Raw genomic sequence first — 19,919 nt, 5'->3', positions numbered from 1 at the left:
GGTTTTCGCCCTTGATTTACGGAAGATTATAGCCAAAACATGCATTTTCATAATTTAGCGAACTGAAATCTACATTAAAACTGCAGATAACTACTTAAAAATTCACTTCCTTGAATTGATAATAGGTTTTTCTTTGTCATTTTAAACAGATTCCAGTCAAAATCGGCTTCTTCGATTCATATCGTATCTAAAACCGCATCAAAACTGCAAATATCGGTTTAAACTATCATTTTTTGATACAAACAGTTATATATTCATGTCAATACCTTTCAAATTCTAGTCAAAATCGGCGTCTTTGGGCATTTTAGTAACGAAAACCTTAATAAACTATTAGATTTCGACGTTAGGCAACCTTTCTGAGTCAAATAGTTGCCGATTTCGATAAAATCTTAGTCAGAATCTGCTTTTTCGCCTCTTATTGTACCCAAATCTACCTTAGAAATGCAGATATATACTTAAAACACCTTCTTTTGGGACAAATAATTGGTTTTCGCCCTTGATTTACGGAAGATTATAGCCAAAACATGCATTTTCATAACTTAGCGAACTGAAATCTACATTAAAACTGCAGATAACTACTTAAAAATTCACTTCCATGATTTGATAATAGGTTTTTCTTTGTCATTTTAAACAGATTCCAGTCAAAATCGGCTTCTTCGACTCATATCGTACCTAAAACCGCATCAAAACTGCAAATATCAGTTTAAAATATCATTTTTTGATACAAACAGTTATATATTCATGTCAATATCTTTCAAATTCTAGTCAAAATGTGCGTCTTTGGGCATTTTAGTAACGAAAACCTCAATAAACTATTATATTTCGACGTAAGGCAACCATTCTGAGTCAAATAGTTGCCGATTTCGATAAAATCTTATTCAGAATCTGCTTTTTCGCCTCTTATTGTACCCAAATCTACCTTAGAAATGCAGATATATACTCAGAACACCTTCTTTTGGGACAAATAATTGGTTTTCGCCCTTGATTTACGGAAGATTATAGCCAAAACATGCATTTTCATAACTTAGCGAACTGAAATCTACATTAAAACTGCAGATAACTACTTAAAAATTCACTTCCTTGAATTGATAATAGGTTTTTCTTTGTCATTTTAAACAGATTCCAGTCAAAATCGGCTTCTTCGATTCATATCGTATCTAAAACCGCATCAAAACTGCAAATATCAATTTAAACTATCATTTTTTGATACAAACAGTTATATATTCATGTCAATATCTTTCAAATTCTAGTCAAAATCGGCGTCTTTGGGCATTTTAGTAACGAAAACCTTAATAAACTATTAGATTTCGACGTAAGGCAACCTTTCTGAGTCAAATAGTTGCCGATTTCAAAAAAATCCTAGTCAGAATCTGTTTTTCGCCTCTTATTGTACCCAAATCTACCTTAGAAATGCAGATATATACTTAAAACACCTTCTTTTGGGACAAATAATTGGTTTTCGCCCTTGATTTACGGAAGATTATAGCCAAAACATGCATTTTCATAACTTAGCGAACTGAAATCTACATTAAAACTGCAGATAACTACTTAAAAATTCACTTCCTTGAATTGATAATAGGTTGTTCTTTGTCATTTTAAACAGATTCCAGTCAAAATCGGCTTCTTCGACTCATATCGTACCTAAAACCGCATCAAAACTGCAAATATCAGTTTAAACTATCATTTTTTGATACAAACAGTTATATATTCATGTCAATATCTTTCAAATTCTAGTCAAAATCGGCGTCTTTGGGCATTTTAGTAACGAAAACCTTAATAAACTATTAGATTTCGACGTAAGGCAACCATTCTGAGTCAAATAGTTGCCGATTTCGATAAAATCTTAGTCAGAATCTGCTTTTTCGCCTCTTATTGTACCCAAATCTACCTTAGAAATGTAGATATATACTTAAAACACCTTCTTTTGGGACAAATAAGTTCGCTAAGTTATGAAAATGCATGTTTTGGCTATAATCTTACGTAAATCAAGGGCGAAAACCAATTATTTGTCCCAAAAGAAGGTGTTTTAAGTATATATCTGCATTTCTAAGGTAGATTTGGGTACAATAAGAGGCGAAAAAGCAGATTCTGACTAGGATTTTTTTGAAATCGGCAACTATTTGACTCAGAAAGGTTGCCTTACGTCGAAATCTAATAGTTTATTAAGGTTTTCGTTACTAAAATGCCCAAAGACGCAGATTTTGACTAGAATTTGAAAGATATTGACATGAATATATAACTGTTTGTATCAAAAAATGATAGTTTAAACTGATATTTGCAGTTTTGATGCGGTTTTAGATACGATATGAATCGAAGAAGCCGATTTTAACTGGAATCTGTTTAAAATGACAAAGAAAAACCTATTATCAATTCAAGGAAGTGAATTTTTAAGTAGTTATCTGCAGTTTTAATGTAGATTTCAGTTCGCTAAGTTATGAAAATGCATGTTTTGGCTATAATCTTCCGTAAATCAAGGGCGAAAACCAATTATTTGTCCCAAAAGAAGGTGTTCTGAGTATATATCTGCATTTCTAAGGTAGATTTGGGTACAATAAGAGGCGAAAAAGCAGATTCTGACTAAGATTTTATCGAAATCGGAAACTATTTGACTCAGAATGGTTGCCTTACGTCGAAATCTAATAGTTTATTAAGGTTTTCGTTACTAAAATGCCCAAAGACGCCGATTTTGACTAGAATTTGAAAGATATTGACATGAATATATAACTGTTTGTATCAAAAAATGATAGTTTAAACTGATATTTGCAGTTTTGATGCGGTTTTAGGTACGATATGAGTCGAAGAAGCCGATTTTGACTGGAATCTGTTTAAAATGACAAAGAAAAACCTATTATCAATTCAAGGAAGTTAATTTTTAAGTAGTTATCTGCACTTTTAATGTAGATTTCAGTTCGCTAAGTTATGAAAATGCATGTTTTGGCTATAATCTTCCGTAAATCAAGGGCGAAAACCAAATATTTGTCCCAAAAAAAGGTGTTTTAAGTATATATCTGCATTTCTAAGGTAGATTTGGGTACAATAAGAGGCGAAAAAGCAGATTCTGACTAAGATTTTATCGAAATCGGCAACTATTTGACTCAGAAAGGTTGCCTTACGTCGAAATCTAATAGTTTATTAAGGTTTTCGTTACTAAAATGCCCAAAGACGTCGATTTTGACTAGAATTTGAAAGATATGGACATGAATATATAACTGTTTGTATCAAAAAATGATAGTTTAAACTGATATTTGCAGTTTTGATGCGGTTTTAGATACGATATGAATCGAAGAAGCCGATTTTGACTGGAATCTGTTTAAAATGACAAAGAAAAACCTATTATCAATTCAAGGAAGTGAATTTTTAAGTAGTTATCTGCAGTTTTAATGTAGATTTCAGTTCGCTAAGTTATGAAAATGCATGTTTTGGCTATAATATTCCGTTAATCAAGGGCGAAAACCAATTATTTGTCCCAAAAGAAGGTGTTTTAAGTATATATCTGCATTTCTAAGGTAGATTTGGGTACAATAAGAGGCGAAAAAGCAGATTCTGACTAAGATTTTATCGAAATCGGCAACTATTTGACTCAGAATGGTTGCCTTACGTCGAAATCTAATAGTTTATTAAGGTTTTCGTTACTAAAATGCCCAAAGACGCCGATTTTGACTAGAATTTGAAAGATATTGACATGAATATATAACTGTTTGTATCAAAAAATGATAGTTTAAACTGATATTTGCAGTTTTGATGCGGTTTTAGGTACGATATGAGTCGAAGAAGCCGATTTTGACTGGAATCTGTTTAAAATGACAAAGAAAAACCTATTATCAATTCAAGGAAGTGAATTTTTAAGTAGTTATCTGCAGTTTTAATGTAGATTTCAGTTCGCTAAGTTATGAAAATGCATGTTTTGGCTATAATCTTCCGTAAATCAAGGGCGAAAACCAATTATTTGTCCCAAAAGAAGGTGTTTTAAGTATATATCTGCATTTCTAAGGTAGATTTGGGTACAATAAGAGGCGAAAAAGCAGATTCTGACTAAGATTTTATCGAAATCGGCAACTATTTGACTCAGAAAGGTTGCCTTACGTCGAAATCTAATAGTTTATTAAGGTTTTCGTTACTAAAATGCCCAAAGACGCCGATTTTGACTAGAATTTGAAAGATATTGACATGAATATATAACTGTTTGTATCAAAAAATGATAGTTTAAACTGATATTTGCAGTTTTGATGCGGGTTTAGGTACGATATGAATCGAAGAAGCCGATTTTGACTGGAATCTGTTTAAAATGACAAAGAAAAACCTATTATCAATTCAAGGAAGTGAAATTTTAAGTAGTTATCTGCAGTTTTAATGTAGATTTCAGTTCGCTAAGTTATGAAAATGCATGTTTTGGCTATAATTTTCCGTAAATCAAGGGCGAAAACCAATTATTTGTCCCAAAAGAAGGTGTTTTAAGTATATATCTGCATTTCTAAGGTAGATTTGGGTACAATAAGAGGCGAAAAAGCAGATTCTGACTAAGATTGTATCGAAATCGGCAACTATTTGACTCAGAATGGTTGCCTTACGTCGAAATCTAATAGTTTATTAAGGTTTTCGTTACTAAAATGCCCAAAGACGCCGATTTTGACTAGAATTTGAATGATATTGACATGAATATATAACTGTTTGTATCAAAAAATGATAGTTTAAACTGATATTTGCAGTTTTGATGCGGTTTTAGGTACGATATGAGTCGAAAAAGCCGATTTTGACTGGAATCTGTTTAAAATGACAAAGAAAAACCTATTATCAATTCAAGGAAGTGAATTTTTAAGTAGTTATCTGCAGTTTTAATGTAGATTTCTGTTCGCTAAGTTATGAAAATGCATGTTTTGGCTATAATCTTCCGTAAATCAAGGGCGAAAACCAATTATTTGTCCCAAAAGAAGGTGTTTTAATTATATATCTGCATTTCTAAGGTAGATTTGGGTACAATAAGAGGCGAAAAAGCAGATTCTGACTAAGATTTTATCGAAATCGGTAACTATTTGACTCAGAAAGGTTGCCTTACGTCGAAATCTAATAGTTTATTAAGGTTTTCGTTACTAAATTGCCCAAAGACGCCGATTTTGACTAGAATTTGAAAGATATTGACATGAATATATAACTGTTTGTATCAAAAAATGATAGTTTAAACTGATATTTGCAGTTTTGATGCGGTTTTAGATACGATATGAATCGAAGAAGCCGATTTTGACTGGAATCTGTTTAAAATGACAAAGAAAAACCTATTATCAATTCAAGGAACTGAATTTTTAAGTAGTTATCTGCAGTTTTAATGTAGATTTCAGTTCGCTAAGTTATGAAAATGCATGTTTTGGCTATAATCTTCCGTAAATCAAGGGCGAAAACCAATTATTTGTCCCAAAAGAAGGTGTTTTAAGTATATATCTGCATTTCTAAGGTAGATTTGGGTACAATAAGAGGCGAAAAAGCAGATTCTGACTAAGATTTTATCGAAATCGGCAACTATTTGACTCAGAAAGTTTGCCTTACGTCGAAATCTAATAGTTTACTATGGTTTTCGTTACTAAAATGCCCAAAGACGCCGATTTTGACTAGAATTTGAAAGATATTGACATGAATATATAACTGTTTGTATCAAAAAATGATAGTTTAAACTGATATTTGCAGTTTTGATGCGGGTTTAGGTACGATATGAATCGAAGAAGCCGATTTTGACTGGAATCTGTTTAAAATGACAAAGAAAAACCTATTATCAATTCAAGGAAGTGAAATTTTAAGTAGTTATCTGCAGTTTTAATGTAGATTTCAGTTCGCTAAGTTATGAAAATGCATGTTTTGGCTATAATTTTCCGTAAATCAAGGGCGAAAACCAATTATTTGTCCCAAAAGAAGGTGTTTTAAGTATATATCTGCATTTCTAAGGTAGATTTGGGTACAATAAGAGGCGAAAAAGCAGATTCTGACTAAGATTGTATCGAAATCGGCAACTATTTGACTCAGAATGGTTGCCTTACGTCGAAATCTAATAGTTTATTAAGGTTTTCGTTACTAAAATGCCCAAAGACGCCGATTTTGACTAGAATTTGAATGATATTGACATGAATATATAACTGTTTGTATCAAAAAATGATAGTTTAAACTGATATTTGCAGTTTTGATGCGGTTTTAGGTACGATATGAGTCGAAGAAGCCGATTTTGACTGGAATCTGTTTAAAATGACAAAGAAAAACCTATTATCAATTCAAGGAAGTGAATTTTTAAGTAGTTATCTGCAGTTTTAATGTAGATTTCAGTTCGCTAAGTTATGAAAATGCATGTTTTGGCTATAATCTTCCGTAAATCAAGGGCGAAAACCAATTATTTGTCCCAAAAGAAGGTGTTTTAATTATATATCTGCATTTCTAAGGTAGATTTGGGTACAATAAGAGGCGAAAAAGCAGATTCTGACTAAGATTTTATCGAAATCGGTAACTATTTGACTCAGAAAGGTTGCCTTACGTCGAAATCTAATAGTTTATTAAGGTTTTCGTTACTAAATTGCCCAAAGACGCCGATTTTGACTAGAATTTGAAAGATATTGACATGAATATATAACTGTTTGTATCAAAAAATGATAATTTAAACTGATATTTGCAGTTTTGATGCGGTTTTAGATACGATATGAATCGAAGAAGCCGATTTTGACTGGAATCTGTTTAAAATGACAAAGAAAAACCTATTATCAATTCAAGGAACTGAATTTTTAAGTAGTTATCTGCAGTTTTAATGTAGATTTCAGTTCGCTAAGTTATGAAAATGCATGTTTTGGCTATAATCTTCCGTAAATCAAGGGCGAAAACCAATTATTTGTCCCAAAAGAAGGTGTTTTAATTATATATCTGCATTTCTAAGGTAGATTTGGGTACAATAAGAGGCGAAAAAGCAGATTCTGACTAAGATTTTATCGAAATCGGCAACTATTTGACTCAGAAAGTTTGCCTTACGTCGAAATCTAATAGTTTACTATGGTTTTCGTTACTAAAATTCCCAAAGACGCCGATTTTGACTAGAATTTGAAAGATATTGACATGAATATATAACTGTTTGTATCAAAAAATGATAGTTTAAACTGATATTTGCAGTTTTGATGCGGTTTTAGATACGATATGAATCGAAGAAGCCGATTTTGACTGGAATCTGTTTAAAATGACAAAGAAAAACCTATTATCAATTCAAGGAAGTGAAATTTTAAGTAGTTATCTGCAGTTTTAATGTAGATTTCAGTTCGCTAAGTTATGAAAATGCATGTTTTGGCTATAATTTTCCGTAAATCAAGGGCGAAAACCAATTATTTGTCCCAAAAGAAGGTGTTTTAAGTATATATCTGCATTTCTAAGGTAGATTTGGGTACAATAAGAGGCGAAAAAGCAGATTCTGACTAAGATTGTATCGAAATCGGCAACTATTTGACTCAGAATGGTTGCCTTACGTCGAAATCTAATAGTTTATTAAGGTTTTCGTTACTAAAATGCCCAAAGACGCCGATTTTGACTAGAATTTGAATGATATTGACATGAATATATAACTGTTTGTATCAAAAAATGATAGTTTAAACTGATATTTGCAGTTTTGATGCGGTTTTAGGTACGATATGAGTCGAAGAAGCCGATTTTGACTGGAATCTGTTTAAAATGACAAAGAAAAACCTATTATCAATTCAAGGAAGTGAATTTTTAAGTAGTTATCTGCAGTTTTAATGTAGATTTCTGTTCGCTAAGTTATGAAAATGCATGTTTTGGCTATAATCTTCCGTAAATCAAGGGCGAAAACCAATTATTTGTCCCAAAAGAAGGTGTTTTAATTATATATCTGCATTTCTAAGGTAGATTTGGGTACAATAAGAGGCGAAAAAGCAGATTCTGACTAAGATTTTATCGAAATCGGTATCTATTTGACTCAGAAAGGTTGCCTTACGTCGAAATCTAATAGTTTATTAAGGTTTTCGTTACTAAATTGCCCAAAGACGCCGATTTTGACTAGAATTTGAAAGATATTGACATGAATATATAACTGTTTGTATCAAAAAATGATAGTTTAAACTGATATTTGCAGTTTTGATGCGGTTTTAGATACGATATGAATCGAAGAAGCCGATTTTGACTGGAATCTGTTTAAAATGACAAAGAAAAACCTATTATCAATTCAAGGAACTGAATTTTTAAGTAGTTATCTGCAGTTTTAATGTAGATTTCAGTTCGCTAAGTTATGAAAATGCATGTTTTGGCTATAATCTTCCGTAAATCAAGGGCGAAAACCAATTATTTGTCCCAAAAGAAGGTGTTTTAAGTATATATCTGCATTTCTAAGGTAGATTTGGGTACAATAAGAGGCGAAAAAGCAGATTCTGACTAAGATTTTATCGAAATCGGCAACTATTTGACTCAGAAAGGTTGCCTTACGTCGAAATCTAATAGTTTATTAAGGTTTTCGTTACTAAAATGCCCAAAGACACCGATTTTGACTAGAATTTGAAAGATATTGACATGAATATATAACTGTTTGTATCAAAAAATGATAGTTTAAACTGATATTTGCAGTTTTGATGCGGTTTTAGATACGATATGAATCGAAGAAGCCGATTTTGACTGGAATCTGTTTAAAATGACAAAGAAAAACCTATTATCAATTCAAGGAAGTGAATTTTTAAGTAGTTATCTGCAGTTTTAATGTAGGTTTCAGTTCGCTAAGTTATGAAAATGCATGTTTTGGCTATAATCTTCCGTAAATCAATGGCGAAAAATAATATTTGTCCCAAAAGAAGGTGTTTTAAGTATATATCTGCATTTCTAAGGTAGATTTGGGTACAATAAGAGGCGAAAAAGCAGATTCTGACTAAGATTTTATCGAAATCGGCAACTATTTGACTCAGAATGGTTGCCTTACGTCGAAATCTAATAGTTTATTAAGGTTTTCGTTACTAAAATGCCCAAAGACGCCGATTTTGACTAGAATTTGAAAGATATTGACATGAATATATAACTGTTTGTATCAAAAAATGATAGTTTAAACTGATATTTGCAGTTTTGATGCGGTTTTAGATACGATATGAATCGAAGAAGCCGATTTTGACTGGAATCTGTTTAAAATGACAAAGAAAAACCTATTATCAATTCAAGGAAGTGAAATTTTAAGTAGTTATCTGCAGTTTTAATGTAGATTTCAGTTCGCTAAGTTATGAAAATGCATGTTTTGGCTATAATTTTCCGTAAATCAAGGGCGAAAACCAATTATTTGTCCCAAAAGAAGGTGTTTTAAGTATATATCTGCATTTCTAAGGTAGATTTGGGTACAATAAGAGGCGAAAAAGCAGATTCTGACTAAGATTTTATCGAAATCGGTAACTATTTGACTCAGAAAGGTTGCCTTACGTCGAAATCTAATAGTTTATTAAGGTTTTCGTTACTAAATTGCCCAAAGACGCCGATTTTGACTAGAATTTGAAAGATATTGACATGAATATATAACTGTTTGTATCAAAAAATGATAGTTTAAACTGATATTTGCAGTTTTGATGCGGTTTTAGATACGATATGAATCGAAGAAGCCGATTTTGACTGGAATCTGTTTAAAATGACAAAGAAAAACCTATTATCAATTCAAGGAACTGAATTTTTAAGTAGTTATCTGCAGTTTTAATGTAGATTTCAGTTCGCTAAGTTATGAAAATTCATGTTTTGGCTATAATCTTCCGTAAATCAAGGGCGAAAACCAATTATTTGTCCCAAAAGAAGGTGTTTTAAGTATATATCTGCATTTCTAAGGTAGATTTGGGTACAATAAGAGGCGAAAAAGCAGATTCTGACTAAGATTTTATCGAAATCGGCAACTATTTGACTCAGAAAGTTTGCCTTACGTCGAAATCTAATAGTTTACTATGGTTTTCGTTACTAAAATGCCCAAAGACGCCGATTTTGACTAGAATTTGAAAGATATTGACATGAATATATAACTGTTTGTATCAAAAAATGATAGTTTAAACTGATATTTGCAGTTTTGATGCGGGTTTAGGTACGATATGAATCGAAGAAGCCGATTTTGACTGGAATCTGTTTAAAATGACAAAGAAAAACCTATTATCAATTCAAGGAAGTGAAATTTTAAGTAGTTATCTGCAGTTTTAATGTAGATTTCAGTTCGCTAAGTTATGAAAATGCATGTTTTGGCTATAATTTTCCGTAAATCAAGGGCGAAAACCAATTATTTGTCCCAAAAGAAGGTGTTTTAAGTATATATCTGCATTTCTAAGGTAGATTTGGGTACAATAAGAGGCGAAAAAGCAGATTCTGACTAAGATTGTATCGAAATCGGCAACTATTTGACTCAGAATGGTTGCCTTACGTCGAAATCTAATAGTTTATTAAGGTTTTCGTTACTAAAATGCCCAAAGACGCCGATTTTGACTAGAATTTGAAAGATATTGACATGAATATATAACTGTTTGTATCAAAAAATGATAGTTTAAACTGATATTTGCAGTTTTGATGCGGTTTTAGGTACGATATGAGTCGAAGAAGCCGATTTTGACTGGAATCTGTTTAAAATGACAAAGAAAAACCTATTATCAATTCAAGGAAGTGAATTTTTAAGTAGTTATCTGCAGTTTTAATGTAGATTTCTGTTCGCTAAGTTATGAAAATGCATGTTTTGGCTATAATCTTCCGTAAATCAAGGGCGAAAACCAATTATTTGTCCCAAAAGAAGGTGTTTTAATTATATATCTGCATTTCTAAGGTAGATTTGGGTACAATAAGAGGCGAAAAAGCAGATTCTGACTAAGATTTTATCGAAATCGGTAACTATTTGACTCAGAAAGGTTGCCTTACGTCGAAATCTAATAGTTTATTAAGGTTTTCGTTACTAAATTGCCCAAAGACGCCGATTTTGACTAGAATTTGAAAGATATTGACATGAATATATAACTGTTTGTATCAAAAAATGATAGTTTAAACTGATATTTGCAGTTTTGATGCGGTTTTAGATACGATATGAATCGAAGAAGCCGATTTTGACTGGAATCTGTTTAAAATGACAAAGAAAAACCTATTATCAATTCAAGGAAGTGAATTTTTAAGTAGTTATCTGCAGTTTTAATGTAGATTTCAGTTCGCTAAGTTATGAAAATGCATGTTTTGGCTATAATCTTCCGTTAATCAAGGGCGAAAACCAATTATTTGTCCCAAAAGAAGGTGTTTTAAGTATATATCTGCATTTCTAAGGTAGATTTGGGTACAATAAGAGGCGAAAAAGCAGATTCTGACTAAGATTTTATCGAAATCGGCAACTATTTGACTCAGAATGGTTGCCTTACGTCGAAATCTAATAGTTTATTAAGGTTTTCGTTACTAAAATGCCCAAAGACGCCGATTTTGACTAGAATTTGAAAGATATTGACATGAATATATAACTGTTTGTATCAAAAAATGATAGTTTAAACTGATATTTGCAGTTTGGATGCGGTTTTAGGTACGATATGAGTCGAAGAAGCCGATTTTGACTGGAATCTGTTTTAAATGACAAAGAAAAACCTATTATCAATTCAAGGAAGTGAATTTTTAAGTAGTTATCTGCAGTTTTAATGTAGATTTCAGTTCGCTAAGTTATGAAAATGCATGTTTTGGCTATAATTTTCCGTAAATCAAGGGCGAAAACCAATTATTTGTCCCAAAAGAAGGTGTTTTAAGTATATATCTGCATTTCTAAGGTAGATTTGGGTACAATAAGAGGCGAAAAAGCAGATTCTGACTAAGATTGTATCGAAATCGGCAACTATTTGACTCAGAATGGTTGCCTTACGTCGAAATCCAATAGTTTATTAAGGTTTTCGTTACTAAAATGCCCAAAGACGCCGATTTTGACTAGAATTTGAATGATATTGACATGAATATATAACTGTTTGTATCAAAAAATGATAGTTTAAACTGATATTTGCAGTTTTGATGCGGTTTTAGGTACGATATGAGTCGAAGAAGCCGATTTTGAATGGAATCTGTTTAAAATGACAAAGAAAAACCTATTATCAATTCAAGGAAGTGAATTTTTAAGTAGTTATCTGCAGTTTTAATGTAGATTTCTGTTCGCTAAGTTATGAAAATGCATGTTTTGGCTATAATCTTCCGTAAATCAAGGGCGAAAACCAATTATTTGTCCCAAAAGAAGGTGTTTTAATTATATATCTGCATTTCTAGGGTAGATTTGGGTACAATAAGAGGCGAAAAAGCAGATTCTGACTAAGATTTTATCGAAATCGGTAACTATTTGACTCAGAAAGGTTGCCTTACGTCGAAATCTAATAGTTTATTAAGGTTTTCGTTACTAAATTGCCCAAAGACGCCGATTTTGACTAGAATTTGAAAGATATTGACATGAATATATAACTGTTTGTATCAAAAAATGATAGTTTAAACTGATATTTGCAGTTTTGATGCGGTTTTAGATACGATATGAATCGAAGAAGCCGATTTTGACTGGAATCTGTTTAAAATGACAAAGAAAAACCTATTATCAATTCAAGGAACTGAATTTTTAAGTAGTTATCTGCAGTTTTAATGTAGATTTCAGTTCGCTAAGTTATGAAAATGCATGTTTTGGCTATAATCTTCCGTAAATCAAGGGCGAAAACCAATTATTTGTCCCAAAAGAAGGTGTTTTAAGTATATATCTGCATTTCTAAGGTAGATTTGGGTACAATAAGAGGCGAAAAAGCAGTTTCTGACTAAGATTTTATCGAAATCGGCAACTATTTGACTCAGAATGGTTGCCTTACGTCGAATTCTAATAGTTTATTAAGGTTTTCGTTACTAAAATGCCCAAAGACGCCGATTTTGACTAGAATTTGAAAGATATTGACATGAATATATAACTGTTTGTATCAAAAAAAGATAGTTTAAACTGATATTTGCAGTTTTGATGCGGTTCTAGGTACGATATGAGTCGAAGAAGCCGATTTTGACTGGAATCAGTTTAGAATGACAAAGAAAAACCTATTATCAATTCAAGGAAGTGAATTTTTAAGTAGTTATCTGCAGTTTTAATGTAGATTTCAGTTCGCTAAGTTATGAAAATGCATGTTTTGCCTATAATCTTCCGTAAATCAAGGGCGAAAACCAATTATTTGTCCCAAAGGAAGGTGTTTTAAGTATATATCTGCATTTCTAAGGTAGATTTGGGTACAATAAGAGGCGAAAAAGCAGATTCTGACTAGGATTTTATCGAAATCGGCAACTATTTGACTCAGAAAGGTTGCCTTACGTCGAAATCTAATAGTTTATTAAGGTTTTCGTTACTAAAATGCCCAAAGACGCCGATTTTGACTAGAATTTGAAAGATATTGACATGAATATATAACTGTTTGTATCAAAAAATGATAGTTTAAACTGATATTTGCAGTTTTGATGCGGTTTTAGATACGATATGAATCGAAGAAGCCGATTTTGACTGGAATCTGTTTAAAATGACAAAGAAAAACCTATTATCAATTCAAGGAAGTGAGTTTTTAAGTAGTTATCTGCAGTTTTAATGTAGATTTCAATTCGCTAAATTATGAAAATGCATGTTTTGGCTATAATCTTCCGTAAATCAAGGGCGAAAACCAATTATTTGTCCCAAAAGAAGGTGCTTTAAGTATATATCTGCATTTCTAAGGTAGATTTGGATACAATAAGAGGCGAAAAAGCAGATTCTGACTAAGATTTTATCGAAATCGGCAACTATTTGACTCAGAAAGGTTGCCTTACGTCGAAATCTAATAGTTTATTTAGGTTTTCGTTACTAAAATGCCCAAAGACGCCGATTTTGACTGGAATTTGAAAGATATTGACATGAATATATAACTGTTTATATCAAAAAATGATAGTTTAAACTGATATTTGCAGTTTTGATGCGGTTTTAGATACGATATGAATCGAAGAAGCCGATTTTGACTGGAATCTGTTTAAAATGACAAAGAAAAACCTATTATCAATTCAAGGAAGTGAATTTTTAAGTAGTTATCGGCAGTTTTAATGTAGATTTCAGTTCGCTAAGTTATGAAAATGCATGTTTTGGCTATAATCTTCCGTAAATCAAGGGCGAAAACCAATTATTTGTCCCAAAAAAGGTGTTCTAAGTATATATCTGCATTTCTAAGGTAGATTTGGGTACAATAAGAGGCGAAAAAGCAGTTTCTGACTAAGATTTTATCGAAATCGGCAACTATTTGACTCAGAATGGTTGCCTTACGTCGAAATCTAATAGTTTATTAAGGTTTTCGTTACTAAAATGCCCAAAGACGCCGATTTTGACTAGAATTTGAAAGATATTGACTTGAATATATAACTGTTTGTATCAAAAAATGATAGTTTAAACTGATATTTGCAGTTTTGATGCGGTTTTAGGTACGATATGAGTCGAAGAAGCCGATTTTGACTGGAATCAGTTTAGATTGACAAAGAAAAACCCATTATCAATTCAAGGAAGTGAATTTTTAAGTAGTTATCTGCAGTTTTAATGTAGATTTCAGTTCGCTAAGTTATGAAAATGCATGTTTTGCCTATAATCTTCCGTAAATCAAGGGCGAAAACCAATTATTTGTCCCAAAGGAAGGTGTTTTAAGTATATATCTGCATTTCTAAGGTAGATTTGGGTACAATAAGAGGCGAAAAAGCAGATTCTGACTAAGATTTTATTGAAATCGGCAACTATTTGACTCAGAAAGGTTGCCTTACGTCGAAATCTAATAGTTTATTAAGGTTTTCGTTACTAAAATGCCCAAAGACGCCGATTTTGACTAGAATTTGAAAGATATTGACATGAATATATAACTGTTTGTATCAAAAAATGATAGTTTAAACTGATATTTGCAGTTTTGATGCGGTTTTAGATACGATATGAATCGAAGAAGCCGATTTTGACTGGAATCTGTTTAAAATGACAAAGAAAAACCTATTATCAATTCAAGGAAGTGAGTTTTTAAGTAGTTATCTGCAGTTTTAATGTAGATTTCAATTCGCTAAATTATGAAAATGCATGTTTTGGCTATAATCTTCCGTAAATCAAGGGCGAAAACCAATTATTTGTCCCAAAAGAAGGTGCTTTAAGTATATATCTGCATTTCTAAGGTAGATTTGGATACAATAAGAGGCGAAAAAGCAGATTCTGACTAAGATTTTATCGAAATCGGCAACTATTTGACTCAGAAAGGTTGCCTTACGTCGAAATCTAATAGTTTATTTAGGTTTTCGTTACTAAAATGCCCAAAGACGCCGATTTTGACTGGAATTTGAAAGATATTGACATGAATATATAACTGTTTATATCAAAAAATGATAGTTTAAACTGATATTTGCAGTTTTGATGCGGTTTTAGATACGATATGAATCGAAGAAGCCGATTTTGACTGGAATCTGTTTAAAATGACAAAGAAAAACCTATTATCAATTCAAGGAAGTGAATTTTTAAGTAGTTATCTGCAGTTTTAATGTAGATTTCAGTTCGCTAAGTTATGAAAATGCATGTTTTGGCTATAATCTTCCGTAAATCAAGGGCGAAAACCAATTATTTGTCCCAAAAAAGGTGTTCTAAGTATATATCTGCATTTCTAAGGTAGATTTGGGTACAATAAGAGGCGAAAAAGCAGTTTCTGACTAAGATTTTATCGAAATCGGCAACTATTTGACTCAGAATGGTTGCCTTACGTCGAAATCTAATAGTTTATTAAGGTTTTCGTTACTAAAATGCCCAAAGACGCCGATTTTGACTAGAATTTGAAAGATATTGACTTGAATATATAACTGTTTGTATCAAAAAATGATAGTTTAAACTGATATTTGCAGTTTTGATGCGGTTTTAGGTACGATATGAGTCGAAGAAGCCGATTTTGACTGGAATCAGTTTAGATTGACAAAGAAAAACCCATTATCAATTCAAGGAAGTGAATTTTTAAGTAGTTATCTGCAGTTTTAATGTAGATTTCAGTTCGCTAAGTTATGAAAATGCATGTTTTGCCTATAATCTTCCGTAAATCAAGGGCGAAAACCAATTATTTGTCCCAAAGGAAGGTGTTTTAAGTATATATCTGCATTTCTAAGGTAGATTTGGGTACAATAAGAGGCGAAAAAGCAGATTCTGACTAAGATTTTATTGAAATCGGCAACTATTTGACTCAGAAAGGTTGCCTTACGTCGAAATCTAATAGTTTATTAAGGTTTTCGTTACTAAAATGCCCAAAGACGCCGATTTTGACTAGAATTTGAAAGATATTGACATGAATATATAACTGTTTGTATCAAAAAATGATAGTTTAAACTGATATTTGCAGTTTTGATGCGGTTTTAGATACGATATGAATCGAAGAAGCCGATTTTGACTGGAATCTGTTTAAAATGACAAAGAAAAACCTATTATCAATTCAAGGAAGTGAATTTTTAAGTAGTTATCTGCAGTTTTAATGTAGATTTCAGTTCGCTGAGTTATAAAAATGCATGTTTTGGCTATAATCTTCCGTAAAACAAGGGCGAAAACCAATTATTTGTCCCAAAAGAAGGTGTTTTAAGTATACATCTGCATTTCTAAGGTAGATTTGGGTACAATAAGAGGCGAAAAAGCAGATTCTGACTAGGATTTTATCGAAATCGGCAACTATTGGACTCAGAAAGGTTGCCTTACGTCGAAATCTAATAGTTTATTAAGGTTTTCGTTACTAAAATGCCCAAAGACGCCGATTTTGACTAGAATTTGAAAGATATTGACATGAATATATAACTATTTGTATCAAAAAATGATAGTTTAAACTGATATTTGCAGTTTTGATGCGGTTTTAGATACGATATGAATCGAAGAAGCCGATTTTCACTGGAATCTGTTTAAAATGACAAAGAAAAACCTATTATCAATTCAAGGAAGTGAATTTTTAAGTAGTTATCTGCAGTTTTAATGTAGATTTCAGTTCGCTAAGTTATAAAAATGCATGTTTTGGCTATAATCTTCCGTAAATCAAGGGCGAAAACCAATTATTTGTCCCAAAAGAAGGTGTTTTAAGTATATATCTGCATTTCTAAGGTAGATTTGGGTACAATAAGAGGCGAAAAAGCAGATTCTGAGTAAGATTTTATCGAAATCGGTAACTATTTGACTCAGAAAGGTTGCCTTACGTCGAAATCTAATAGTTTATTAAGGTTTTCGTTACTAAAATGCCCAAAGACGCCGATTTTGACTAGAATTTGAAAGATATTGACATGAATATATAACTGTTTGTATCAAAAAATGATAGTTTAAACAGATATTTGCAGTTTTGATGCGGTTTTAGATACGATATGAATCGAAGAAGCCGATTTTGACTGGAATCTGTTTAAAATGACAAAGAAAAACCTATTATCAATTCAAGGAAGTGAATTTTTAAGTAGTTATCTGCAGTTTTAATGTAGATTTCAGTTCGCTAAGTTATGAAAATGCATGTTTTGGCTATAATCTTGCGTAAATCAAGGGCGAAAACCAATTATTTGTCCCAAAAGAAGGTGTTTTAAGTATATATCTGCATTTCTAAGGTAGATTTGGGTACAATAAGAGGCGAAAAAGCAGATTCTGACTAAGATTTTATCGAAATCGGCAACTATTTGACTCAGAATGGTTGCCTTACGTCGAAATCTAATAGTTTATTAAGGTTTTCGTTACTAAAATGCCCAAAGACGCCGATTTTGACTAGAATTTGAAAGATATTGACATGAATATATAACTGTTTGTATCAAAAAATGATAGTTTAAACTGATATTTGCAGTTTTGATGCGGTTTTAGATACGATATGAATCGAAGAAGCCGATTTTGACTGGAATCTGTTTAAAATGACAAAGAAAAACCTATTATCAATTCAAGGAAGTGAATTTTTAAGTAGTTATCTGCAGTTTTAATGTGGATTTCAGTTCGCTAAATTATGAAAATGCATGTTTTGGCTATAATCTTCCGTAAATCAAGGGCGAAAACCAATTATTTGTCCCAAAAGAAGGTGCTTTAAGTATATATCTGCATTTCTAAGGTAGATTTGGGTACAATAAGACGCGAAAAAGCAGATTCTGACTAAGATTTTATCGAAATCGGCAACTATTTGACTCAGAATGGTTGCCTTACGTCGAAATCTAATAGTTTATTGAGGTTTTCGTTACTAAAATGCCCAAAGACGCCGATTTTGACTAGAATTTGAAAGATATTGACATGAATATATAACTGTTTGTATCAAAAAATGATAGTTTAAACTGATATTTGCAGTTTTGATGCGGTTTTAGATACGATATGAATCGAAGAAGCCGATTTTGACTGGAATCTGTTTAAAATGACAAAGAAAAACCTATTATCAATTCAAGGAAGTGAATTTTGAAGTAGTTATCTGCAGTTTTAATGTAGATTTCAGTTCGCTAAGTTATGAAAATGCATGTTTTGGCTATAATCATCCGTAAATCAAGGGCGAAAACCAATTATTTGTCCCAAAAGGAGGTGTTTTAAGTATATATCTGAATTTCTAAGGTAGATTTGGGTACAATAAGAGGCGAAAAAGCAGATTCTGACTAAGATTTTATCGAAATCGCAACTATTTGACTCAGAAAGGTTGCCTTACGTCGAAATCTAATAGTTTATTAAGGTTTTCGTTACTAAAATGCCCACAGACGCCGATTTTGACTAGAATTTGAAAGATATTGACATGAATATATAACTGTTTGTATCAAAAAATGATAGTTTAAACTAATATTTGCAGTTTTGATGCGGTTTTAGATACGATATGAATCGAAGAAGCCGATTTTGACTGGAATCTGTTTAAAATGACAAAGAAAAACCTATTATCAATTCAAGGAAGTGAATTTTTAAGTAGTTATCTGCAGTTTTAATGTATGATTTCAGTTCGCTAAGTTATGAAAATGCATGTTTTGGCTATAATCTTGCGTAAATCAAGGGCGAAAACCAATTATTTGTCCCAAAAGAAGGTGTTTTAAGTATATATCTGCATTTCTAAGGTGGATTTGGGTACAATAAGAGCCGAAAAAGCAGATTCTGACTAAGATTTTATCGAAATCGGCAACTGTTTGACTCAGAAAGGTTGCCTTACGTCGAAATCTAATAGTTTATTAAGGTTTTCGTTACTAAAATGCCCAAAGACGCCGATTTTGACTAGAATTTGAAAGATATTGACATGAATATATAACTGTTTGTATCAAAAAATGATAGTTTAAACTGATATTTGCAGTTTTGATGCGGTTTTAGATACGATATGAATCGAAGAAGCCGATTTTGACTGGAATCTGTTTAAAATGACAAAGAAAAACCTATTATCAATTCAAGGAAGTGAATTTTTAAGTAGTTATCTGCAGTTTTAATGTAGATTTCAGTTCGCTAAGTTATGAAAATGCATGTTTTGGCTACAATCTTCCATAAATCAAGGGCGAAAACCAATTATTTGTCCCAAAAGAAGGTGTTTTAAGTATATATCTGCATTTCTAAGGTATATTTGGGTACAATAAGAGGCGAAAAAGCAGATTCTGACTAAGATTTTATCGAAATCGGCAACTATTTGACCCAGAATGGTTGCCTTACGTCGAAATCTAATAGTTTATTAAGGTTTTCGTTACTAAAATGCCCAAAGACGCTGATTTTGACTAGAATTTGAAAGATATTGACATGAATATATAACTGTTTGTATCAAAAAATGATAGTTTAAACTGATATTTGCAGTTTTGATGCGGTTTTAGGTACGATATGAGTCGAAGAAGCCGATTTTGACTGGAATCTGTTTAAAATGACAAAGAAAAACCCATTATCAATTCAAGGAAGTGAATTTTTAAGTAGTTATCTGCAGTTTTAATGTAGATTTCAGTTCGCTAAGTTATGAAAATGCATGTTTTGGCTATAATCT

Source organism: Cylas formicarius, unplaced genomic scaffold (assembly GCF_029955315.1).
Source record: "Cylas formicarius isolate icCylForm1 unplaced genomic scaffold, icCylForm1.1 PGA_scaffold_2__14_contigs__length_35257938, whole genome shotgun sequence".
Taxonomy (NCBI): domain Eukaryota; kingdom Metazoa; phylum Arthropoda; class Insecta; order Coleoptera; family Brentidae; genus Cylas; species Cylas formicarius.
This window is presented reverse-complemented; position numbering follows the sequence as displayed.